The 27445-nt window shown below is 37.8% G+C and overlaps 1 protein-coding gene across 12 annotated transcripts in view; it reads right to left on the bottom strand.

The window, feature by feature from the left end:
• WDPCP (WD repeat containing planar cell polarity effector) overlaps positions 1–27445 on the bottom strand; it is a 604312-nt gene that overhangs the window by 345333 nt on the left and 231534 nt on the right. The window lies entirely within an intron of this gene.

Here is a 27445-nt window from a genome sequence, read left to right as displayed (position 1 = left end):
CCAGACTCCTCCATCCATGGGATTTTCCAGGCAAGAATACTGGAGTGGGTTGCCATTTATTCAGAGCACCTCTAAAATTTGTCCTTTTCTATTTATTTTTATCTATTAGAATTTTACACCCATATTCTTAAGCACCTCTTTTCTTCATTATCTATTATTAGTTCCTAATGGATACTAGCTAGGCCACTTTTATCTTTATATCTTAAAGATATATATCTTTATATCTTATCTAGTGCCTAGAACAATGTCAGACACATAGGAGGTACTAACTAAATGCTTAGAGAAAGAATCATAATTAATTCATGATAGGATTAAATAATTTCCAGTTAGAAGGAAATCTTGTCTAATTTTTCACTCCCACAAGACATGGAAGTTCCTTCTTAGGCATCTCTGCAAGCATCCTTCAAAGATCCAGCCATGCTTGAATACTGCCAGTAACTAGAAGCTGCTTTAAACAGATAACTAATAAAGAAGTAAAAAGGCCTCTTTGAGGAGACAACATTTGAGTACAGATCCAAATGAAGTGAAAGAACAAGCCATATAATTACCTGAAGAAAGGGAATTTGAGCCTTAGAATAGTAAATGCAAAAACTCTTGAGGTCAGAATGTGCCTGGGAAAACTGACAAAAGGTAGGCCAGTGTGCCTTGAAGGGTGAGGAGTGAGTGAGAGGGATATTCACAGGACAGAATCAGCAAGGCAGTCAGGGGATCTTGTTGAGGAGAAGTCATAGGGTTTTAAGCAGCAGTAAATTATAATTTATATTTTAAAGAAGGATCAGGGCAAAAGTAGAAGCAGGGAGACCATTAGGAGGCTATTGCAGTGGCCTAGGTGAGAGATGATGATGGCTTGAACTCGATGGCAATGCTAGAGGAAACAGTACGTGGATATATTTGAGACATATTTTAAAGGGGAGCAACTGGGGCTTGCTGAAGAATTGGATGTAGCAAACAAGAGAAAAACTCAAAGGTTTTTGGGCTGAGCAACTTGGTTTACTGAAATGGGGAACACTTGAGGAGAGGTAAATTTAGATTGGGAGAATCAAAAGTTTGGTGTGGACATGTTATGTTTAAGATGTCTATGAACATGTAAGTAGAGATATCAAATACTCTGAAGTCTAGGGTGAAGTGGGGGCTGGAGATTATATCTGGGAGTCATCAACAATGTATGGTAGTGTTTAAAGTCTTGGAACAGAATAGTAAAAGTCGCTCAGTCGTGTCTGACTCTTTGCAACCCCATGGACTATAAAGTCCATAGTATTCTCCAGGCCAGAATACTGGAGTGAGTAGCCTTTCCCTTCTCCAGGGGATCTTCCCAACCCAGGGGTCAAGCCCAGGTGTCCCACACTGCAGGTGGATTCTTTACCAGCTGAGCCTCAAGAGAAGCCCAAGAATACTGGACCGGGTAGCCTACCCCCTCTCCAGTGGATCTTCCCAACCCAGGAATCAAACCGGGGTCTCCTGCATTGCAGGTGGATTCTTTACCAACTGAGCTAAAAAGAGTGAAGAGGTCATAAGGGTGGAGCTCTAATCTTATTAACCTGGTGTTCTAACAAAGAAGAAGACACACCAGTGGGCTCTCTTTCCATGTGCACACATAAGGAAAAGGCCAAACGGCAACAAAGAAGACAGTTGTTTATGAATCAGGAAGAGAGGTCTCACCAGAGATCAGCCCTCACAGCAACCTGGTCTTGGACTTCTAGCTTCTAGAACTGTGAAAAAATAAATTTGTTATTTAAGAAAAAAAAAAAAAAAAGGAGAGAAAGAGGCCTAACAACTGAGCTCTGGGACATCTCAATCTTTAGCTGGATTAAAAGATCAGGTTAGCCCTCTTATTGACACCTAGTTGGGGTACTTATTAGGATTAAGGTATGTCTATCATTTCTGATTTCCAAATGTCATGTGTTCTAGAAGTAGCCCTAACACCAGATTTTGGAATAAGAGGGTATAAGCAAATTAATAAGTTAATTAATACATTTTTATAAAAACAATCTATGGGAAAGCATAAGTTTCCAAGTACTGGTGCCAAAGATATTTCTGGATATGGTAATGGTGATAACCAGAATTAGGGGGAAACAATAGTATGAGTCTCAGGTAAAGAATATGCTAGCCCAGACAGGAAAGTATCTCTCCCTGTTTCCCCAAAAAGTTAGTTCTTAAGCCCTCCAAACTGGAAAAGCCTATTTTAAGATTTGGCAGGACAAGAAGGAAAAGGGCACCAAGATACCCAATTTCAAGGAATCAGAGAATCCAACAGTTCAAAAAATTAAAAAAGAGCAGACAAAGAAGCAAAGGGAGATACCTCCGGAGCAGATCTGAGCTTGAGAAGAGATCAACAGGATGAATAAATAAGAGGGCCTATGGGATTTCCAAACACTCTGCCAATTTTAACGTAGTTCCCTGTGCATGAAACAAATCGCCAGTCCAGGTTCGATGCATAATACTGGATGCTTGGGGCTGGTGCACTGAGACAACCCAGAGGGATGGTGCGGGGAGGGAGGGGGGCAGTTCAGGATGGGGCACACGTGTATGCCTGTGGCGGATTCATGTTGATGTATGGCAAAACCAATATAATGTTGTAAAGTAATTAGCCTCCAATTAAAATAAATAAATTTATACTTGGGGTTGGGGGGAGAAGATGACGAAGGCAAAATAGGAACTGAAACTTTCCCCTTCCCCTGATACCCTTCCAGACAGGAAGTATCTTCCTTGCTAGTTATGCTCTGACCATTATTTCTTTTTTTTTTTTTTTAAGGTAACATATTGTTTTTATTTTTTTTAATTTTTTTATATTTCTTTCTTTAATGTGGTTTTATTTTTTTTATTTTTATTTTTACTTTATTTTACTTTACAATACTGTATTGGTTTTGCCACACATCAACACGAATCCACCACGGGTGTACATGCGATCCCAAACATGAACCCCCCTCCCACCCCCGACCCCACACCATCTCTCTGGATCATCCCCATGCACCAGCCCCAAGCATCCTGTATCCTGCATCAAACACAGACTGGTGATTCGTTTCTTACATGATAGTATACATGTTTCAATGCCATTCTCCCAAATCATCTTATGTTTTTGTTTTGCTTAATGATGTCAGCTGGTAAAAATTTCTTTCTTCTCCCAGTGCCATTTCACTTCTAATTAAGTATTCAAAATAAGGTTAAGAGAAACCAATTTGAGGAATCATCTGAAGATCATGGGGATCATTTCCTAGTTTCTTAAAAAAAGACAGACCTCTCTGGTATGAGCTTATACATAACTTTTTCCTTCTCATGTTTTTAAAATAAGCTCATACCAAAGAGGTCTGTCTTTTTTTAAGAAACTAGGAAATGATCCCCATGATCTTCAGATGATTCCTCAAATTGGTTTCTCTTAACCTTATTTTGAATACTTAATTAGAAGTGAAATGGCACTGGGAGAAGAAAGAAATTTTTACCAGCTGACATCATTAAGCAAAACAAAAACATAAGCAGAAACAAGAATCCAAGTTCATTCACTCAGTAGATCAAAAATATGTGAGTGCCTCCTATATATGCCAAGTATATAGACAGGGATATAATGATGAATGATCCAGGCAAGTATTGGTAAAATGTGTGTAGAATATAGAAGATCTCATCTCAGAGAAGTGGAGGTTTTGGTTAAGATAGATGACTGCTTCCTAGAAGAGGTAGTTTAGTAGCCATAAAGAGAAGTACATCATACATCATATATTGACCAATGCATCATAGTCTCAAGTACTGAAGAAGCAAGTAAGTAAGTAACTGTGAATGAGCTCTTTCAGAACAGTGATCACAAACAATTCAACTGAATTCAGTATTCTCACTGGCTAAGGAAACTCCTCCCAAATCCATGTGATTATTGTCATATCTGAGAGAAGTGAAAAGTAAATAAAGGCATACAGGATCAGTACTAAAAATCAATCCTGGGTGAGAGGTTTAATCCACCATTTGAGAGGGAAGTCATGGACAGGTAGCCAAGACTGATCCCATGAAATCATCAGGTGACATGTGGGAGACAACAGGTGCTAAAGACTACAATCCAGAGAGGTAACAAAGTATTATGACCACTGGAGTAAATTCTAGGGTTGAAGTAAATACTTAAAGTATTATAAACCACTCCTCAGGAGGCCCAGTGAGTCTGCATCAGGATGGTACCCAACGCCTCCCTCAACCTTGACCCCCTATCCAATCCATGGGATAGCTTCTAGAGAAATTCAGAACTATAGACAGGCAAACCATTTTACATTGAGGAAAGCTATAATGAAGGGTAGAGTCACTGATCATTTTAACAGATAACCTGCTGGAAGAGAGAGAACATGTTTTCTGTAATTTATTCCTTCATTCAGCAAACACTTATTGCGTATAGAGAGAAATCATGCCTGACTAATCCATTAAAGTAGAGAGACATAAGTCAATGCAGTTAAGACAAGGATAAGAAAAAAATTTTAATTGACTTACTATAGGGAACTGACTAAAGCACAAGAAACAAAAGGACAAGAAACATGTATTCTTCTGGATAGAGAAGTGCTAACAATGGGGCTTCCCAAAGATTTGTGTGATGTTATGCAATACAGGGAACAGATACATTCCTGGAAATTTGCCTGCTAAATCTATTACAAATTACAAAATCTCATTTTTGTCACTTATTCTCATAAAATGAGCGATGCTACACTTTAATCCCTAACATAATTTTAAATCCAACTCTTACATATATACATATACACACATACATAAAATAATTACATACAATAAAAGTGAGAAAATATTTATAATATTTTATGAAATTCACAAAAGAACATGATTCAAAGGTAAATCTTGTATTTGCCCATAGTTTTAACGATCTCAAGGATAAAAGCAGTGGTAAGAAGTGAGTAGGATAGCACAATACTTTTGTACAAAATTTTACAGTTTACAGAGGACTTTAATACACTCTAATTCATATAAAATGTCAGTACAACTCTGGTACACTGTAAATATGTAAATTAAAAAACAGTAATAACAACATTAATCCTCATACTAATTCACAATCAGGAGAGTAAAGCAACTAACCAAAGTGAAAGTGTTAATCACTCAGTCATGTCCAATTCTTTGCAGCCCATGGACTACAGCCCACCAGGCTCCTCTATCCATGGAATTCTCCAAGCAAGAATACTGGAGTTGGTATCCATTTCCTCCTCCAGGGGATCTTCCCCACCATAGATCGAACCTGGGTCTCCTGCATTGCAAGCAGATTCTTTACCATCTGAGCCACCTAATCAAAGGTCTCATAATTTGTGGAGAAATAGAGATCAAGACATAGGACAAATCCTATGTTCTTTCCCCCACTGTTTAGGAACTAATATCCTTTCACTTTCAGTCAGTTGATTTCCATGTAGTAGCCTATCTGGTTTTCTTCTCTTTATCTCCTTCTTCAGTCTAAACCAGCGGTTCTCGAGTGGGGGTGACTTTGACCCCCAGGGGACATTTGGCAATGTCTGGAGACACTGTGGTTGTCACACCTCTATGTGTCAGCCACATCCATGGAAGCTCACCTGAACAAAGTGCTTGTAAATGAACTGCTGTGGAGGCTAAGGTGTTTTCCTTCTCTTCCAACAAATAGATGATTTGGGAGATCCTCAAAGTCTAATCCACACTTTTCTCACAGAAAGAAAAGGTGATGAACGAGGACCAGGTCAGAGATCTTAAATTAAATAGTGGGCAGTGCATAGTTCAGATCAGAGCCTGGAGGAAACCTTACCAAATATCTGTAACCCCATTCAGGGCTATGACTCTGATGACTAGCGCCAGCTGTCAGGAAAGAAAAAGCCCAAGGCCAAGTCAGAGCTCTAGCCACAGCCTGATAGAAATATCCTGTAAGAACACCTCGGCTCACCAATCATCCTTATCTATAATTTAGTCTCTTGAGTAATTCATCCATCAGGTGGGAATGCCCCAAGCAAATGAACAAAGTCTATGATGTCAGATATATTTCATATTGTAAGTAAATAAATTACCATGCCAGTTGATACATCAGTCCCTTTTTAGTTTGGTTATTGTGAATGTTGTTACTACAGGAAAATAAATGGAGATAACATAAAAGATAGACAGGTTTAATTAATCAGAAATTTGTTGCCCTAGCCTGTGATATAGTGAAGTGGGGTGAAATTTTTTAAAAGTTGCAGACCTACATGAATACCACCATTCCATTTTATTAGAAAAAATAGGTGTGGTATATGCATATACATGCATAAAGAAATTGTCTGTGTAAACACAAGAAAACGCAAGAAAGAATTTGACCAAAACGTCTCAGTAAGTCCCTCGAAGATGTGAAATTGGGAGTTGAAGGCATAAACTAACTTCTAGACAAAAAGTTGTTTTTAAATTGGAATTGTGGGTAATTTTTAAACTTTTTAATATGTTGTTATTCTTCTAAAAAAGTTTCAAAAACAAAGAAGCAGATCTTAAAGTATTCTGGTCACAAATAGTTTAGAGTTTTAAAGAATGCTTTTATGTCATAAAATGTGTTTCTGAGAAGCCTGGTAGGCTGCAGTCCATGGGGTCGCTAAGAGTTGGATACAACTGAGCAACTTCACTTTCACTTTTCACTTTTATGCATTGGAGAAGGAAATGGCAACCCACTCCAGTGTTCTTGCCTGGAGAATCCCAGGGACGGGGGAGCCTGGTAGGCTGCCCTCTATGGGGTCGCACAGAGTCGGACACGACTGAAGTGACTTAGCAGCAGTAGCAACAGCAACAGCTAAAAGGATCGAGTAGGAAACTGAACTAAGACCCTCTCCTCTGCATTTTCATTTATTAAAAACATAAAACACTTTTTTATTATATTGTCTTATTAGATTGCTCACCCATGTCTAATTTCTTTATTCACTAAAAAGATTATAAGTAACAATTGGAAAAGTATGGTATATTCAAACTATGGATTACTCTGCACCTATTAAAAATAAGGGGAGATGTAGATCATTAATAGGTATGTTATATGTTTTTATGTGAAGTTACAGAAAAGTATTTACAGAAAATAATATATACAATACCTAAAATATATTTACATACTACTTATATATATGAGCATTTGTAAATGCACAGAGGAAGGACATAAACAACTGTTGACTGTGCTTACCATGGTGAGGGTAGTACTTTGAATGTTTATCTGCTTGTATTGCATGCCATTTAACAATGTTAAGGAATCATTTTATTATTTTAAAATTAAAACCTTAAAAGTGGGAATAAAGATCACTGAATTCTTTTAAAATTCCTTTGGCTTGAGAATACTGTTTTTAATTTTCACCTTTACCCAGCAGATTTCAAATTCACAGGTAAATTGTGCCAATACTCCTTCAATTTCTCTCAGATCTACCATTTTTAATACAACTCCTTGTCTACCCTCTTTTTACCAGGACAACACTCAACAGATGCCCTTGACACCTTCCACTTCTCCTTCCCCACAGTACATACTAATGCAGCATAAATGTAAAAGAGTATTTCCCAAAGCTTCCTCTACAAAATAGTGATCTTTGAAGATATTCCAAAGTAAGCTTGGAAACATTATATATGACAGTCTCCTCTTGGGACTGATAATAGCACTTCCTAAGTAAATTTAAACACACACATACACACACACACACTCACACTTAATGTACAACAGAATATTACGGTAGCTTTAAGGATAGCAGGATTTTTTTTTAGGATTAGTATTGTTAAATTGTTACTACAATGGAACTTTCATTCAAATTGGTTAGGTAGATAGTAATTAGATGGTCACACAGTAAGTGTAAAACTGCAGTGAGTATCAAGAAGTCCATGGTATAACAGCACATAATAGGGAATAGAGCTCATCAGGGAAGGCTTCCTGAGAAAGTGGTAACTCAATGTCAGAGACCTAAGGATAAGAATGTGTTACCTCAGTGAAAGGAGGAGCAAAGGACATTCAAGCAGAGCTAAGAACAGTTTGTACAAGAGCCTCAAAGCAGTAGAAAGCATACAGAACATAAGCAATGGACAGAAGCCTGGTATGGCTGTGGCACTGAAATTAGAAAGAATTTGGTAATAGATGTAATTAAAAAGATAGGTTGGGACCAGTTCAGTTTAGCCTTCAAGAACAGTGTCATGCTATAGTTTTTTAAACTGACTTTACTGATTTAATTTTTGGAAGAAGTAACACATCCTTGTAGCTCCAAAAGAAAATGACAACAAATTATACAGAGGTATACAATTTCCTACCTTTGTATCCCTCCTACCTCTTCTCCCCTACCCTGCCCTAGTTCACCAGTTTCCAGTTTCTGTCTATTTTCCAGAGTTACAGAAGGGTTTGAAGCTGGGAAGTAACAGATTTGCTTTTAAAAAATCAATTTGGCTACAGAGTGGAGGACAGACTGGTGGGAGCAGGTAGAACAGTAAAGATGAAGAGGTGCTGAAGTAGTCAAGAGGGAGATGGAGAGAGGTGGGTAGAGTTATGAGGGAAAGGCTAGAGACCCTCTTGCAGAGGAGACTGACTTAGGAGATAAAATCCAGTAGAATCAGAGATTAGCTGAATATGTGGCAAGGGGAGGAAAGAGAGATGGGTAAAGAAGTTAATTTCAACGACAAACAGGTGGCTTCCAGGTTTCTGGTTTCTATAAATAAATGGAAGACAGGCTGTTTACTGAAATTGAAGTGGTAGAAGAGGAACAGGTAGAGGGCTCTGAATTTCATTTTAGAGATACTGTGTTGGAAACATCTTTGAGGCATCAAAGGAGAGAGATCAAGTAGGTAACTGGATTAATGACTCTGGAGCACAAGGGCGAGGCCTGAGCTCTAGAGAGAAGAGGCAATGAAGCTATAAATATAAGTTGGATATGCCAGGAGTTCAGAGTAAAGAGGAGAGGACATTCAAGGGCAGGAAAAAGCAGCACAGGCCTGAAAAGAACACAGAGAAGAATGCTGGAGGTAGGAAGACTATTAGAAAAGTGTCATGGAGAATTAATACAAAAAAGTATTTCAAGAAAACTGGTGTGGCAGGTAGTATTGAATCCCCTTGTGTATTTAAGATGATGCCTTTTTTTAAAAGAAAAGTCACTAAATTGGATTTAGTGATAACAGGGTTTTTTGTAACCTCAGTGTAAAAGGTTTTCAGTGTAATCAGGAGAAAAGTATGGCTAAAGTTGGCTAAATGCTGAGTGAGCAATAGAGAAATGGAGACTTCAAACAGAAATTCTTTTAAGAAACTTGACTCTGAAGAAAAGGGATAAGACATGGTGGTATCTGAGATGAATGTTATTATTATTATCATTATTATTTTGCTTAAATAGAAAAGAGTATTTAAGTTGACCAGGAATCTCAACAGATTCCATATGGTCAAAAAAATTTTGAAAAAGAAGAACAAAGCTCTCATACTTCCTGATTTCAAGACACAGCACAAAGACACAATAATCAAAACAGTGTGGTACTGTCAAAAGACAGATCTATAGACCAATGGGAACAGAATACAGGGCCTAGAAATACACTCTTACAAATATGGTCAAATGATTGTCAACAAGAGTGCTGAGACCACTCAATGTGGAAAGAACAGTCTCTTCAACAAATGGTGCTGGGAAAACTGGATATCCACATTCACAAGAGTGAAAAGGGACCCTTATCTTACAGCATACAGAAAAATTAATTCAAAATGGATCAACGACCTAGACTCAGACCCAAAACGATAAAACTTCTTGAAGACACCATAAGGGAAAAGCTTCATGACATTGGATTTGAAAATGATTTCTTAGATATGACTGTAAAAGCAAAAACAGAGAAAAGTTTAAAACTTTTGTGCATCAGAGTATACAAGTAAGAGTCAAAAGGCAACCTACAGAGTGGGAGAGCATATTTGCAAATCATATATTTGACAAGGAGTAAATATCCAAACTACAGTCTTAAACCTCAACAACAAAAAATTAACTCAATTAACAAATGGGCAAAGGACTTGACTAGACATTCCTTCAAAAATGATATACATCTTCTTTTCCAATTTGGATTCCTTTTATTTCTTTTTCTGCTCTGATTGCTGTGGCCAAAACTTCCAGAACTATGTTGAATAGTAGCGGTGAAAGTGGACACCCTTGTCTTGTTCCTGACTTTAGGGGAAATGCTTTCAATTTTTCACCATTGAGGATAATGTTTGCTGTGGGTTTGTCATAGATAGCTTTTATTATGTTGAGGTATGTTCCTTCTATTCCTGCTTTCTGGAGAGTTTTTATCATAAATGGATGTTGAATTTTGTCAAAGGCCTTCTCTGCATCTATTGAGATAATCATATGGTTTTTATTTTTCAATTTGTTAATGTGGTGAATTACATTGATTGATTTGCGGATATTGAAGAATCCTTGCATTCCTGGGATAAAGCCCACTTGGTCATGGTGTATGATCTTTTTAATGTGTTGTTGGATTCTGATTGCTAGAATTTTGTTGAGGATTTTTGCATCTATGTTCATCAGAGATATTGGCCTGTAGTTTTCTTTTTTTGTGACATCTTTGTCAGGTTTTGGTATTAGGGTGATGGTGGCCTCATAGAATGAGTTTGGAAGTTTACCTTCCTCTGCAATTTTCTGGAAGAGTTTGAGTAGGATAGGTGTTAGCTCTTCTCGAAATTTTTGGTAGAATTCAGCTGTGAAGCCATCTGGACCTGGGCTTTTGTTTGCTGGAAGATTTCTGATTACAGTATCAATTTCCGTGCTTGTGATGGGTCTGTTAAGATTTTCGATTTCTTCCTGGTTCAGTTTTGGAAAATTGTACTTTTCTAAGAATTTGTCCATTTCTTCCACATTGTCCATTTTATTGGCATACCACTGCTGATAGTAGTCTCTTATGATCCTTTGTATTTCTGTGTTGTCTGTTGTGATCTCTCCATTTTCATTTCTAATTTTATTGATTTGATTTTTCTCTCTTTGCTTCTTGATGAGTCTGGCTAATGGTTTGTCAATTTTATTTATCCTTTCAAAGAACCAGCTTTTGGCTTTGTTGATTTTTGCTATGGTCTCTTTTGTTTCTTTTGCATTTATTTCTGCCCTAATTTTTAAGATTTCTTTCCTTCTACTAACTCTGGGGTTCTCCAACTCTTCCTTTTCTAGTTGCTTTAGTTGTAGAGTTAGGTTGTTTATTTGACTTTTTTCTTGTTTCTTGAGGTATGCCTGTATTGCTATGAACTTTCCTCTTAGCACTGCTTTTATAGTGTCCCACAGGTTTTGGGTTGTTGTGTTTTCATTTTCATTCGTTTCTATGCATATTTTGATTTCTTTTTTTATTTCTTCTGTGATTTGTTGGTTATTCAGAAGTGTGTTGTTCAACCTCCATATGTTGGAATTTTTAATAGTTTTTCTCCTGTAATTGAGATCTAATCTTAATGCATTGTGGTCAGAAAAGATGCTTGGAATGATTTCGATTTTTTTGTTTTGGTAGTTGAGAGAATTCTTGACTAACAGCATCTCTGCTCTCTGGAGTCAGGGGCAAAATTTTTTCAAGAGTAGAGGGAAGTACGTTGAATATAACAGCTAGTATGTACAAGCAGGTCTAAAGAGGATTGTGTTTTTGATAATCGGTGTAATATATTTTAAATGTATTAAAAATACTTTGTGATTGGAAAAAAAAAAACAAAAATGATATACAAATGGCCAACAAGCATATGAAAAGATGTTCAACATCACTAATCTTTAGAAAAATGCATATCAAAATGCATTTTTCTATAATGAATATCATAGAAATGAGATATCATCTTATACCTACAGAATAGCAACTATCAGATAAAAAACAAAAAATAAAGTGTTGGTGAAGCTATGGAGAAACTAGGACCCTTGTGTACTACTGGAGGCACTGTAATATGGTGTACCTGTGGAAAACAGTATAGAGGTTCCTCAAAAAATTAAAAATAGAATGACCATCTAATCAGCAATCCCATTCATGGGTATATAGCTAAAATAAAGCACTGTCTCCAAGAGTATCTGTACACCCATGCTCACTGCAGTATTCACAATAGCCAAGACTGGGAAGCAACACACACGTTCATCAATGGGTGAACAGATAAGCAAAATGTGGGACATCCATCCAGTGGAATATTATTGAGATTTAAAAAGGAAGACAATCCTGTTACGTGCTACAACATGGATGAACTGTGAGGACATTATGCTGAGTAGAGTAGGCTAGTCACAAAAGGACAGAAACTGCATGGCTCCACTTTTAAAGAAGTCAAGCTCACAGAAGCAGAGAGTACAATGGTGGTTGCCAGTGGCTGGGCACAGAGGTAGGGGAGAGGCTGTGTAAGTGTACAGAGTTTCAGTTTTGCAAAATGAAAAAGTTCTGAAGATATTTCACAACAATGTGAATATACTTAATGCTACCAAACTGTACAGTTAAAAATGTGTTAAAATGGTAAATTCTGAGTTTTTTTGTTACAATAAAAATTGTCTAATTTAAAATTTTAAACTTTATTGGAAAAATCCATTTGACAGAAAGGATAAATTTAATTATTTCTAAAAAGCAGGTATCTGTGCCAAAAACTGTTTCTAAGCATTTTACATATATTAACTTAATTCTTATAATAAACATATGAATTAGATATTTTTATCTCCTTTTTATAATTACATGAACTCTGGCACAGACAGGTGAAGTAACTTCCCTAAAGTCACACAGCTGATAAAGCCAAGACTCGATACCGAGAAAAATGGAACAGCTTGTGCTTTCCACCAGTATGCTGCACCTAAGAGAAGGAATAAAATCATGTGGGATTCTGAGAAGGCCAGAGGGGATGGGATCCAAATCTATGCCAGAGGATTCAAAACTTTTCCAAATCATGTCATCTTTTGTGTCTGCGAAATTTTCTTTTAATTTTGGCTTTTTTAAAATTTGTTTTTTATTGAAGGATAATTGATATACAGAATTTTGTTGTTTTCTGTCAAACCTCAACATGAATCAGCCATAGGTATACATATATCCCCTCCCTTTGGAACCTCCCTCCTGATCCCACCCCTCTAGGTTGATACAGGGCCCCTGTTTGAGTTTCCTGAGCCATACAGCAAATTCCTGTTGGCTACCTACTTTACATATGGTAATGTAACTTTCCACGTTACTCTTTCCATACATCTCACCCTCTCCTCCCCTTTCCATATATCCATAAGTCTCTTCTCTATGTCTGTTTCTCCACTGCTGCCCTGTAAATAAAGTCTTCAGTACCATTTTTCTAGATTCCATATATATGTGTTACAATACAATATTTATCTTTCTCTTTCTGACTCACTTCACTCTGTGTAATAAGTACTAGGTTCATCCACCTTATCAGAACTGATTCAAATGTGTTCCTTTTTATGGCTGAGTAATATTCCAGTGTGTTTACGTACCACAACTTCTTTATCCATTCATCTGTTGATGGACATCTAGGTTGCTTCCATGTTCTAGCTATTGTAAATAGTGCTGCAATGAACAATGAGATACATGTGTCTTTTCCAATTTTTGTTTTTTCAGGGTATGTGCCTAGGAGAAGGATTACTGGGTCATACTGGTAGTTTATTCCTAGTTTTTTAAGGAATCTCCATACCATCTCCCATAGTGGCTGTATCAATCTACATTCCCACCAGCAGTGCAAGAGTGTTTTGTCCACACCCTCTCCAGCATTTATTGTTTGCAGACTTTTTGATGAGGGCCATTCTGACCGGTGTAAGGTGATATTTCATTGTGGTTTTGATTTGCATTTCTCTAATAATGAGTGATGTTGAGCATCTTTTCATGTGTTTGTTAGCCATCTGTATGTCTTCTTTGGAGAAATGTCTATTTAGGTCTTTTCCTCACTTTTTTTATTGGGCTGTTTGTTTTTCTGGCATTGAGTTGTATGAGCTGCTTGTATATTTTGTAAATTTATCCTTTGTCAGTTGTCTCATTTGCTATTTTTTCTCACAATCTGAGGATTGTCTTTTCCCCTTGCTTATAGTTTCCTTTGCTGTACAAAAGCTTTTAAGTTTAATCAGGTCCCACTTGCTTACTTCTATTTTTATTTCTGTTAATCTAGGGGGTGGATCATAGAGGATCTTGCTTTATGTCATCGAGTGTTCTACCTATGTTTTCCTCTAAGAGTTTTATGGTTTCTAGTCTTACACTGAGGTCTTTAATCCACTTTGAGCTTATCTTTGTGTATGGTGTTAAAGTTTTCTAATTTCATTATTTTACATGGAGCTGTCCAGTTTTCCCAGCACCATTCATTGAAGAGGCTTCAGAAATTTTTATGGTGCCCTTGGTCCAAAAGAAATACCAGAATTTAAACAACTAAGTAAGAATTTATGTCCCAACAACTTGGTAGTCTTTTGAAAATGTAACACACAAAGAATCAAAGAAAAATACCTTTACTTAATCACTAGGAGGTGTGCACTATTAGAACTTGGGCACCACACAAATTCTCAAACCCTGGAATCAGATTGGATACTCTTAATCTTGTGTTCTATGCTAATTGTTGTGTGGTACTTGCTTTTTATTACAGTTCAGTTAAGTCACTCAGTTGTGTCTGAATCTGTGCGACCCCATGAAGAGTAGCACGCCAGGCCTCCCTGTCCATCACCAGCTCCTGAAGTTTACCCAAACTCATATCCATTGAGTCAGTAATGGCATCTAACTATCTCATCCTCTGTTGTCCCCTTCTCCTCCTTCCATCAATCTCTCCCAAAATCAGGGTCTTTTCAAATGAGTCAGCTCTTCACATCAGGTGGTCAAAATATTGGAGATCCAGCTTCAACATCAGTCCATCCAATGAACACCCAGGACTGATTTCCTTCAGGATGGACTAGTTGGATCTCCTTGCAGTCCACGGGACTCTCAAGACTCTTCTCCAACACCAGAGTTCAAAACCATCAATTCTTCTGTGCTCAGCTTTCTTTATAGTCCACTCTCACATCCCTGGTGGCTCAGACGGAAAAGCGTCGGCCTGAAATGTGGGAGACCCGGGATCGATTCCTGTGTTGGGAAGATCCCCTGGAGAAGGAAATGGCAATCCACTCCAGCACTCTTGCCTGGAAAATCCTATGGATGGAGGAGCCTGATAGGCTACAGTCCATGGTGTCACAAAGAGTCGGACACAAACGAGCGACTTCACTTTCACTTTCACTCACATCCATAATATGAATACTGGAAAAACCATAGCCTTGACTAGAGAGACCTTTGTTGAAAAAAGTAATGCCTCTGCTTTTTAATATGCCGTTTCGGTTGGGCATAACTTCCTTCCAAGGAGTAAGTGTCTTTTAATTATATGGCTGTAGTCACCATCTGCAGTGATTTTGGAGCACCAAAACAAAGTCAGCCACTGTTTCCATTCTATTTGCCATGAAGTGATGGGACCAGATGCCATGATCTTAGTTTTCTGAATGTTGAGCTTTAAGCCAGCTTTTTCACTCTCCTCTTTCACTTTCATCAAGAGGCTCTTCAGTTCTTCACTTTCTGCCATAAGGTGGTGTTATCTGCATATCTGTTAATTGTTATTTCTCCCGGCAATCTTGATTCCAGCCTGTGCTTCCTCCAGCCCAGCATTTCTCATGATGTACTATGCGTATAAGTTACGCAGGGTGACAATATACAGCCTTGACATCCTCCTTTTCCTATTTGGAACCAGTCTTGTTCCTTGTCCAGTTCTAACTTGCTTCCTGACCTCCATACAGGTTTCTCAAGAGGCAGGTTAGGTGGTCTGGTATTCTCAACTCTTTCAGAATTTTCCACAGTTTGTTGTGATCCACACAAAGGCTCTGGCATAGCCAATAAAGCAGAAATAGAGGTTTTTCTGAAACTCTCTTGCTTTTTCCATGATACAGCGGATGTTGGCAATTTGATCTCTGGTTCCTCTGCCTTTTCTATAACCAGCTTGAACATCTGGAAGTTCACCATTCACATGTTGCTGAACCCTGACTTGGAGAATTTTGAGCATTACTTTACTAGTGTGTGAGATGAATGCCATTGTGTGGTAGTTTGAGCATTCTTTGGCATCGCTTTTCTTTGGAATTGGAATGAAAACTGACCTTTTCCAGTCCTGTGGCCACTGCTGAGTTTTCCAAAAGTGCTGGCATACTGAGTGCAGCACTTTCACAGCATCATCTTTTAGGATTTGAAGAGCTCAACTGGAATTGCAACACCTCCACTAGCTTTGTTCATAATGATACTTCCTAAGGCCCAGTTGACTTCACATTCCAGGATGTCTGGCTGTAGGTGAGTGAGCACACCATCATGATTATCTGGGTCGTGAAGATCTTTTTTGTATAGTTCTTCTGTGTATTCTTGCCACCTCTTCCTAATATCTTCCGTTTCTGTTAAGTCCAGACAATTTCTGTCTTTTATTAAGCCCATCTTTGCATGAAATGTTCCCTTGGTATCTCTAATTTTCTTGAAGAGACCTCTAGTCTTTCCCATTCTATTGTTTTCCTCTATTTCTTTGCATTGATCACTGAGGAAGGCTTTCATATTTCTCCTTGCAGTTCTTTGGAAGTCTGCATTCAAATGGGTATATCTTTCCCTTTCTCCTTTGTTTTGGCTTCTCTTCTTTTCACAGCTATTTGTAAAGCCTCCTCAGACAACCATTTTGCTTTTTTGCATTTCTTTTTCTTGGGGATGGTCTTGCTCCCTGTCTCCTGGACAATGTCACAAACCTCTTTCCATAGTTCATCAGGTACTCTATCACAGCTAGTCCCTTAAATCTATTTCTCACTTCCACTGCGTAATCATAAGGGATTTGATTTAGGTCATACCTGAATGGTCTAGTGGTTTTCCCTCCTTTCTTCAATTTAAGTCTGAATTTGGCAAGAGCCACAGTCAGCTCCTGGTCTTATTTTTGCTGACTGTATAGAGTGTCTCCATCTTTGGTTGCAAAGAATATAATCAATCTGGTTTCGGTGTTGACCATCTGGTGATGTCCATGTGTAGAGTCTTCTCCTGTGTTTCTGGAAGAGGGTGTTTACTATGACCCATGCGTTCTCTTGGCAAAACTCTATTATCCTTTGCCCTGCTTCATTCTGTACTCCAAGGGCAAATGTGCCTGTTACTCCAGGTGTTTCTTCACTTCCTACTTTTGCATTCCAGTCCCCTGTAATGAAAAGGACATCTTTTTTGGGTGTTAGTTCTAAAAGGTCTTGTAGGTCTTCATAGAACCATTCGACTTCAGCTTCTTCAGCGTTACTGGTCGGGGCATAGACTTGGATTACCGTGATACTGAATGGTTTGCCTTAGAAACAAACAGAGATCATTCTGTCGTTTTTGAGAGTGCTTCCAAGTACTGCATTTTGCTCTCTTTTGTTGACTATGATGGCCACTCTATTTCTTCTATGGATTCCTGCCCACAGTAGTAGATATAACGGTTATCTGAGTTAAATTCACAGCAAGCTCTAAAAAGCCAGCTTCACACATATATGACATCCTCAAAAGGAATGTATTGTGTTCTAACGCTGAAAATCTGCTCTACCTGGAGCTACTTATCTGTGCAGTATCCAACAGAAGTCTTGTGTTTTTCTTGAAATTTTAAAATATCCTGCAGGATTCCTGTGAATTCACTATAAACCCCAGGGTGCCTCAGTGTACATATTGAGAACTGTGGGTCTAGGTGGAATGCTTGGCTTCAGACAAGACCAGGGATTGTTCTCCTATTATAGCAGAAGGAGGGATACAGATACAGAGAGATTTACATGTGTTTGGCACACAGTGGTAACTGGGATCTCACAGTTTAACCTAGGATTCTACTTAGACCAAGGAGAATACCAAATGATAGGTACTTCATTGTGAAGAGTTGCTGTGAATGCCTTATATACAACACTATTTTATGAGAAGTATAGTTACAGCTGCTTTTAATTTCATAGTCACTTAAGTATATTGTATGAATACTACCTAGTAGTTTTATTTTTTTAACTTTATTTTGAAAAATAACGGGTATAAATCACTATTTGGGAAAAGCACTTGATGTGTTTTCTCTATCAGTTATTTTGGCATATATATAACATAATATTCTCAAATATCATGAATGTAAAGTTTTTTTTTCTTTTTTTTATAATGAATGTAAAGTTGATGGGTTCTCACACCCAATGTTAAATACTTAGTTTATATGTATATTTCTAATTCATACATTCCAAATTGTGCATCTAATACAAAGTTCTAAATCTGAAGTCATATTTAAGTTTCTGTATAAAAACTAAGTACATGTACTCAAATATAATGCATTAAAAGTCTTCTCATTAGCTAGCTATTGATACAAAATGTCACTCTCCTTATACGAGAGGCATTAGATTATTCAGATTTTGAACTCATTTAGATTTACACATATTTTCTATTAACTATAAGTGGACGTAAGTGAAAGTGTTAGCTGCTTAGTCATGTCCAACTGTGACCCCATGGACAGTAGCCTGCGAGGCTCCTATGTCCATGGGATTCTCCAGGCAAAAGTACTTCCCCTTCTCCAGGAGATCTCTTCCAGACCCAGGGATGGAACCCAAATCTCTTGCATTGCAGGCAGATTCTTTACCATCTGAGCCACCACGGAAGCCCATAACTGGATATATGAAGGGAATTCATAGTCCTGAACTGGCTTTTCCTCTCTGGCAAAATACCTTGGAGCTTCCAAAAACATTATTATACTCAAATGCCAAAGGCGGAGGCAGGGAATTATTACTTTCTTTAAAAGAAATGTTTTTAAATGAAAACAATTAATGAAAGAGAAGAAAAAGACCATTTATGAAAAGAATAGGAAGGAAATATTGATTGATAATACAAAGACAAATTATTAATAAGATCAAAATTTTCTTTGTGTCATAATCAGGTTACAAAACTGAGCTCATATATTACTATTTAAGAGTAAATAGTTAATGTAAATGGGAATTATCAGAGGTCATTAAACTTTGGATTGAATCAGTCAAGATACACTGTACATTTTCTATTTATTGTGGAAAGGAATAATTTTTCTTTTGCCTAAGAAAGTAATTATTAGGGCATGATATTAAGATTACTGAGGTATAGTATTGTGTATATACAAAAATATAGGTATACACTCTTGATGGCCATGGACGTGCATCACTAAGAGCTCCTTAAGGATGAACGAAGGCTGGGAGCACAGCTGACTGACAAAACTAAAGTCATTGGCTGGTAGCCAATGACTGAGCATATTGTGGTACTAGTCCAACTGGGGACTCCTCTAATGAGCAGGTTTGGTTAAGGAACTCTCCTGTGGCTGAAGCTTTCTGAGCAACATGCTGCAGTCTGAAGCTCTTTATAATCCAGTCCCTCCTTCTCCTTGCTTAGGGTTCAGACCAGCACCACAGTCAAAAGGATCTCCCACCTGATTCCTTCCCCTTTATCTTTCCCATCTCCCCATCAATCACTTGCAGTTCTAGTACTATCCTGACATCTGTTTCACTGAAGCACACTGGGCCTGTTTTAAAACTATTTCAATTGAAAAAATACACACATAAATTGTTAAAATGTCAAAGAATACTTGGAATTAAAGCAGCTGTTGACTGTCTTTATTCTACCACAGCCTCTCATCCCACGTTCAAAAATAACCAGTCAACTCTTGGTCATTTCTCCTGATTCTACCATTGTATTTCCAAATGTGTATGTCACTTAGAGCTGCATTCAGAAACCTTAAAAAAAAAAGTAACAGAAATCTTCTAAAAAGTCATTACTTAACCAAACAGAAGTTTGCTTTTCCTCATGGAACACAAGAAAAATGGCGTTAGGCTATCCACGGGCGAAAAGACAGTTCCATGACATCTACAGGTACCAGGCACCTACTTTTCATCCCTTCTCCCTTTATTAAGTGGCTTTTGGTCAACACTACTCCAATGATTAATTTCTCCCTTTTCAGGACCAATTTTCCTACTCCTATTAGCTTACCAACAGAAAGAGAAGTTATTTCTTACATCTAAACGAGAAACAAAAACCTCTTTTAACCCCAACTCTCTCACAAGTGCTGTCCTATTTCCCCATTTTCCTTTATAAAATTATCCTTTCTAATGTTATAAACCCTAATTTCTATCCTCCCATTTTCCTAAAATACATTCCAGTCAGGCTTGACCCATACCATCTACTGAACCTGCTCTCATCTAGGTCACCAATGACCTCCCTGCTCCTTCCAATGGTCATCTCAGCCAACCTGTTACTGGTATGTTACATACCTCAAACGCTTTCTTCCTGAAATCTCATTTCCAGGGCACAACATTCCCTTCAGGTGCTCCACCTCTTTGGCTACTCCTTATTAGTCTCCTTTCTCCATTGCTCCTTTTCTCTCTCTCTCTCCAATCCCCAAAGCTGGAGGACCCCAGAACTCAGCTGTTCTGCCTCCTCTAGTTCTCTGTCTACATTCACTCCCTAGCGTTCTTCACTGAATTCCTGGCTTTAATACCAACTGCATTGCGGTCTCCCAAATTTCTATCGCCAGCCCAAGCATTTCTCTAAACTACAGATTCGTATCCCCAATTGTCTTCTCTATTTGAATATCTAATAGGCATTTCAAACACTGATGTCCAAAACTGAACTCTTGATATTCCCCTCAAAAATGTCTCTTCTCAATCTTTACCAACTCAGTAACTGTCCATTCTTCTAATTGCTCAGGAATTTTTATTCTCCACATTTGACCATCAGCAGAATCTGGCCACTTCTCACCACTTAACTGCTCCATCCAGTTAAAACTGCTGTATGTCTCACCTGGACTATGGGAACTGATTTGATCTTTGCTTCCTTCATTTTGTTTCCATCAAATGTGCCAGTTACCCAGTTAAAAAGTATGTCAGATTGAGTCCCTTCTCTGCTCAAAACCCCTCAAGACTTTCTCATCACATTTAAGAGTAAAGGCCAAGTTCTTTCAAAGGCCTGGAAAGCCCTATGTAACTACTGTCTCATTTCCTCTCCAATCTTAATTCCTACTACTCTTCTCCTTGCTCATCCCACTTCAGTCATATCGACTCTCTGTTGTTCTTCAAAACATGCCACATATATTCCCATCTCAGCGCCTCTGGAATCTTCTCCAGATACGTTCTGTGGCTTGCTCCTTTATGTCTTAAACACATGGTGGCTTTCTTGGTCACCAGATATCAGGCACATCTTGCCCTGCCATCTCCTACACATACTTCCTATTTTTCTTGCTTTGTTTTTCTCTAACAATTTTTATTACTTTCTTATATACTTAAAATTCTCCAAGCCAGGCTTCAGCAATACATAAACCATGAAATTCCAGATGTTCAAGCTGGTTTTAGAAAGGCAGAGGAACCAGAGATCAAATTGCGAACATCTGCTGATCATCAAAAAAGCAAGAGAGTTCCAGAAAAACATCTATTTCTGCTTTATTGACTATGCCAAAGCCTTTGACTGTGTGGATCACAATAAACTGTGGAAAATTCTGAAAGAGATGGAAATACCAGACCACCTGATCTGCCTCTTGAGAAATCTGTATGCAGGTCAGGAAGCAACTTAGAACTGGACATGAAACAACAGACTGGTTCCAAATAGGAAAAGGAGGACGTCAAGGCTGTATATTGTCACCCTGCTTATTTACCTTATATGCAGAGTACATCATGAGAAACGCTGGACTGGAGGAAGCACAGGCTGGAATCAAGACTGCCAGGAGAAATATCAATCATCTCAGATATGCAGATGACACCACCCTTATGGCAGAAAGTGAAGAAGAACTAACAAGCCTCTTGATGAAAGTGAAAGAGGAGAGTGAAAAAGTTGGCTTAAAGCTCAACATTCAGAAAACGAAGATCATGGCATCTGGTCCCATCACTTCATGGCAAATAGATGGAGAAACAGTGGAAACAGCGGCTGACTTTATTTTTCTGGGCTCCAAAACCACTGCAGATGGTGACTACAGCCATGAAATTACAAGATGCTTACTCCTTAGAAGGAGAGTTATGACCAACCTAGACAGCATATTAAAAAGCAGAGACATTACTTTGCCAACAAAGGTCTGTCTAGTCAAGGCTATGGTTTTTCCAGTGGTCATGTATGGATGTGAGAGTTGGACTATAAAGAAAATTGAGCACCAAGAATTGGTGCTTTTGAACTGTGTTGTTGGAGAAGACTCTTGAGAGTCCCTTGGACTGCAAGGAGATCCAACCAGTCCATTCTGAAGGAGATCAGTCCTGGATGTTCTTTGGAAGGACTGATGTTGAAGCTGAAACTCCAATACTTTGGCCACCTGATGCTAAGAGCTGACTCATTTGAAAGACCCTGATGCTGGGAAAGATTGAGGGCAGGAGGAAAAGGGGACGACAGAGGATGAGATGGTTGGATGGCATCACCAACTCAATGGACACGGGTTTGGGTGGACTCTGGGAGTTGGTGATAGAGATGGAGGCCTGGCGTGCTGTGGTTCATGGGGTCGCAAAGAGTCAGACATGACTGAGCAACTGAATTATATACTCAAAATGTTACTTATCCATCTTTTCTTGATTGTCTGCCCTATTAGAACTTAAGCTACAGGGGAATAGGAATAATGGTCATTTTCATCTGTTTCATTATTCACTGGCATCCCCAGCAATGAGAATTCTATCTGGCATATAGTAGGCACTAAATATATATATGCCTTGAGTGAAAGAATGGTTAAAAAGCCGGCCCCTTCAGGCATATTTCAGATCTAGACTCCAAGAGCAAACATTGAAGAGGCACATCCCTGTTGAGTCTAGCATAATACATACGTATAGTAAGTACATGTATTTTATATGTAAAAATACATTTAAAGAATGCAATATTTGTACAATATTTTGCTTTTCTGTAAGCTGTTAGTGGGTCAGTGGGTGGACATTTTATTGTTAACATCTTAAAGACTAACTTCTGAGCATGTTCCATAGCACACATGAGAACTTCTCATACCAAAAATGAGCAGTAGAAGAATTTCAAATGTCTCAGCCTGCTGAAGACACATTTTTGGATGGGGCAGTGGTCTGTGGAAAATGGTACCTCTAATTTGAACGTCCTACTCTTCCCTCATAGGAGGCAGTGAATGGCAGTGTTCTGTGGAGCCTGGAAGTCCCAGACAATAGAAAAAGTTGGTAAAACGTGCAATCTTTCTTTAAAATTCTGACATTTTGCTCATTATAAGTCTTTAGGGGGAGCATTAATTCTGATTTTAAAACACTGAAATGTTACTTTTAAAAAAGAAAGCTTTCTTGTAAAACCTACCAGTGACCTCTGCTTACTCTGACCAAAAGTGCCTCCTTGGGTCACCTCTAGTTTCAAAAGCAACAGGGAAGCTAAGTACTTTAAGTTGGTCATTTTGCCACTCAGAACAATAGGGTCGGTTCATAAGACAAATGGATATTGGACCAGCAGCTAGCAATGTCTTCCACATATGTTATTTCTTGCATTAATCATTACTTACTGATTTTTATCAGTAATATTTAATTATCCTATATATTTTCTCTTTTATTAAATTTTACTATTATTAATTCTCCTAGATCACATCAGTTATCAGATCTATCAACTCCTTTTCTTCCCTCCCTCCAACATCGCTATGAGAACCTTCTGTATCCTGCCCTAATTTGGACCAGCTGCTTTCTAGGCCTAAGGCACAGTCATCCTAAGATTTCTCTTCACTTCTCTTCTGTGTAACTTTCTCTATTTCCTGGATCCTAAGAATCTTGTTTCTTGGTTCATTCTGTTGCTTTAGAAAAGTATATCTTCCAATAATTTCCTAAGAAAAAAATGCATGGCAGGTAGGCAAGATTTTTTGAGTACTAACTAGCCTGAAAATGTCCTTGCTTGAATGTCAATTTGGAATTCTAGAAATAGAATTCTAGGCTAAAGATCACCTCACTTCAGAATTTTGATTCTACAGTCTTCTAACTCCTTGTGTTGCTACTGAGTAGTCATGTCTGATTCCCATTCTTTTGTATGTACTTTGTTTTACTCTTTTTACTGTGAAAACTTTTTGGATCTTCTCTTTAACTTTGGTTTTCTAAAATTCACAAAATAGACCTTGATATTAATCTTTTTCAACCACTGGGTCCTTTCAAACTGGAAACAAACATCCTCCAGTTCTGGGAAATTTTCTTTTATCACTTTTGTTGTTCGTTTCTTCCCTATTTTCTATCATGAGTAAGATATTGGACCTTCTGACCTGCTACTCTAATTTTTCTATTTTATATTGCCTACTGTTCACTACTATGTTCTTTTGTCACTCTGTTCTGCATTATAGGGATATTTTACTAATAATTTTATCTTTCAGTGCTTCTATTAGTTTTTCTATCTATGCTGTCATATTTTTCATTTGCAACAGCTCCTTTCCTTTTCCTTGAGTATTCATTTTTCAAATAACAACCAATTCTTGTTTCAGAAATTCAAGAACTTCTCTTATTTCTCTGTGGGAATTAACTTTAATTCCCTGAATTTAGTTCTGTCTATAGAACCATAATGGAACTGACTGGTTCAAAATTGGGAAAGAAATACAAAAAGGCTGTATACTGTCACCCTGTTTATTTAACTTATATTTGGAGTACATCATGAGAAAGGCCGGGATAAATTACAAGCTGGAATCAAGATTGCCAGGAGAAACATCAACAACCTCAGATATACAGATGATTCCACTCAAATGACAGAAAGTAAAGAGGAACTAAAAGCCTCTTAATGAGGGTGAAAGAGGACAGTGAAAAACTTGGCTTAAAACCCAACATTCAGAAAACTAAGATCATGGCATCTGGTCCCATTACTTCATGGTAAATAGATGGGGAAACAATGGAAACAGTGACAGACTTTTATTTTGGGGGGCTCCAAAATGACTGCAGATAGTGACTGTAGCCATGAAATTAAATGACACTTGCTCCTTTGAAGTAAGGTTATGACCAACCTAGACAACATATTAAAAAGCAGAGACAGTACTATGCCCACAAAGGTCCGTCTAGTCAGAGTTATGGTTTTTCCAGTAGTCATGTATGGATGTGAGAGTTGGACTATAAAGAAAGTTGAGTGCCGAAGAATTGATGCTTTTGAATTGTGGTGCTGGAGGAGGCTCTTGAGAGTCCCTTGGACAGCAAGGAGATCCACCCAGTCTATCCTAAAGGAAATCAGTCCTGAATATTCAATGGAAAGGACTGATGTTGAAGCTGAAACTCCAATACTTTGGCCGCCTGATGCAAAGAACTGACTCCTTGGAAAACACCCTGATGCTGGGAAAGATTGAAGTCAGGAGGAGAAGGGGACAACAGAAGATGAGATGGCTGGATGGCATCACCGACTCAATGGACATGAGTTTGAGAAAGCTCCAGAGTTGGTGATGGACAGGGAAGCCTGGTGTGCTGCAGTCCATGGGGTCACAAAGAGTCGGACATGACTGAGCAACTGAACTGAACTGAACTGGGTGGGAGTAATAATCTATTTCGTTAGAGAAGGATCCTCTAAGTTACAGTGAGATATAAGCCTCAGTGCTGGAGGTGGGAAGGAGCTGGGGAAGATCTCACCATTCCAGATACAGACTCTTAAGTTAATCTCTGTTATTTTCAGCCTGGGCATCTTACTTCTACTCTCTGCTTGGCATCTTCAAGTCCAGAAACCCCCTAGTTTGTTGTTTTCAGAAAATAATTATCTCATTTCATTTGCCCTTTGTACAAACCACCTCTGGGTTTCATGTTTTAGCCTACATCCCAACTGTCAGGTTAATCTCTGTGCTTTCTCTAAATTCTTACTTTTTAAAAAAAAGTATTTATTTTTCATTGAAGGATAACTGTTTTACAGTATTGTGTTGATTTCTACCAAACATCAACATGTAAATTCTTACTATCTTTTTAACTTAGTATCATACAACTCAGCACTCACTAGCATCCTAGTGATTTTATGTATCTCTTTTCCTTGACTAGATTATGCTGGGAACTCAGCTTACACTTTATACACATTTGTATTGCCTCCCACAATGGTGGCACTAAAGTGCCTGTCAGTAAATACTGTGTGATGGGTTTTGTTATAAATAAAATGCTATTACTAATAATTGTAACTTAAAACCATGGTTTGGCAATTATTATGACAAAACAAAAATTGGTTTTCATACAAGTTGTTGAAATGAAAGAGCAGGTAATGATACTATACGTTCTACAACTGAGGAAGTCATGATTAAATGAGCTCCATAAGGTCACAGTTCATCTGTGATAGGCTTGGAAAATAATTTCTACTTTTACATAGCCTGTCAAGTAATTCATTATAAGAATTTTAAAAGAAAACTATCTTGGCATTTTAAAAATGTATCTGGAAATATCAAATAAATATAGAAAGAAATCAGGGTAAAGATGACTATATCACACTTTTATAGTCAAATGTATATATATGATTTAAACAATTAAATCTAAAATCAATATACATGAAGCTAAATCTATCTTAATGATTATATTGCTTTTAACTACTTATATAGTAATCTGAATACATGAATGTGACTTAAAGAACAATTTAAGGAATTAAAAATTTTACCTCAGCAGTGTACAATAGTATATTAATGCTGAAACTAGTATTCCCTAAGAATAGTTTGGAAGCAGCACTGTTTATAATAGCCAGGACATGGAAACAACCTAGATGTCCATCAGCAGATGAATGGATAAGAAAGCTGTGGTACATATACACAATGGAGTATTACTCAGCCATTAAAAAGAATACATTTGAATCAGTTCTAATGAGGTGGATGAAACTGGAGCCAATTATACAGAGTGAAGTAAGCCAGAAAGAAAAACACCAATACAGTATACTGACACATATATACGGAATTTAGAAAGATGGTAATGATGACCCTGGATGTGAGACAGCAAAAGAGACACAGATGTATAGAATGGACTTTTGGACTCTGAGGGAGAGGGAGAGGGTGGGGTGATTTGGGAGAATGGCATTGAAACATGTATACTATCATGTAAGAAACGAAGTGCCAGTCTGTGTTTGATACAGGATACAGGATGCTTGGGGCTGGTACATGGGGATGATCCAAAGAGATGATATGGGGTGGGAGGTGGAAGGGGGATTCAGGATTGGGAGCTTGTATACACCCGTGGTGGATTCATGTCAATGTATGGCAAAACCAATACAGTATTGGAAAGTAAAATAAAGTTAAAAAAAAAAAAAGAAAAAGAAATTCAAAGCAGGAAACTATTAAGCATTTTCTCAAAATAATTTTAGGAGACCATAAAAACAATGAGAAATTTATGTGATAGCTAGTAAAACTACAACTCTAAATTATGTCTCACTTTTTATTCATTTCAAACTAGGATTAGGTACAGTCTGAAAAACCAACTTCAAAAGACAATTTCATGAAGAACGTATATATAAGTAAGTCTAGATTTATAAACTGTTCTGAATTTACAAGTAGAAGGAATTAGTTTTAAATAGTATAATTTATGTGTCACTGAATCAACAACATTAACTTAGCTTTGATAATAACGATAACCTATTTAAAAAGAGAAAAACATTCATCAGAGGGGAAAATCCAGGCTCAGATTGCATCTTTTGAAATTGTTGTTGTAGATGCCTTGCTAAA

Source organism: Ovis canadensis, chromosome 3 (assembly GCF_042477335.2).
Source record: "Ovis canadensis isolate MfBH-ARS-UI-01 breed Bighorn chromosome 3, ARS-UI_OviCan_v2, whole genome shotgun sequence".
NCBI lineage: Eukaryota > Metazoa > Chordata > Mammalia > Artiodactyla > Bovidae > Ovis > Ovis canadensis.
This window is presented reverse-complemented; position numbering and strand designations above follow the sequence as displayed.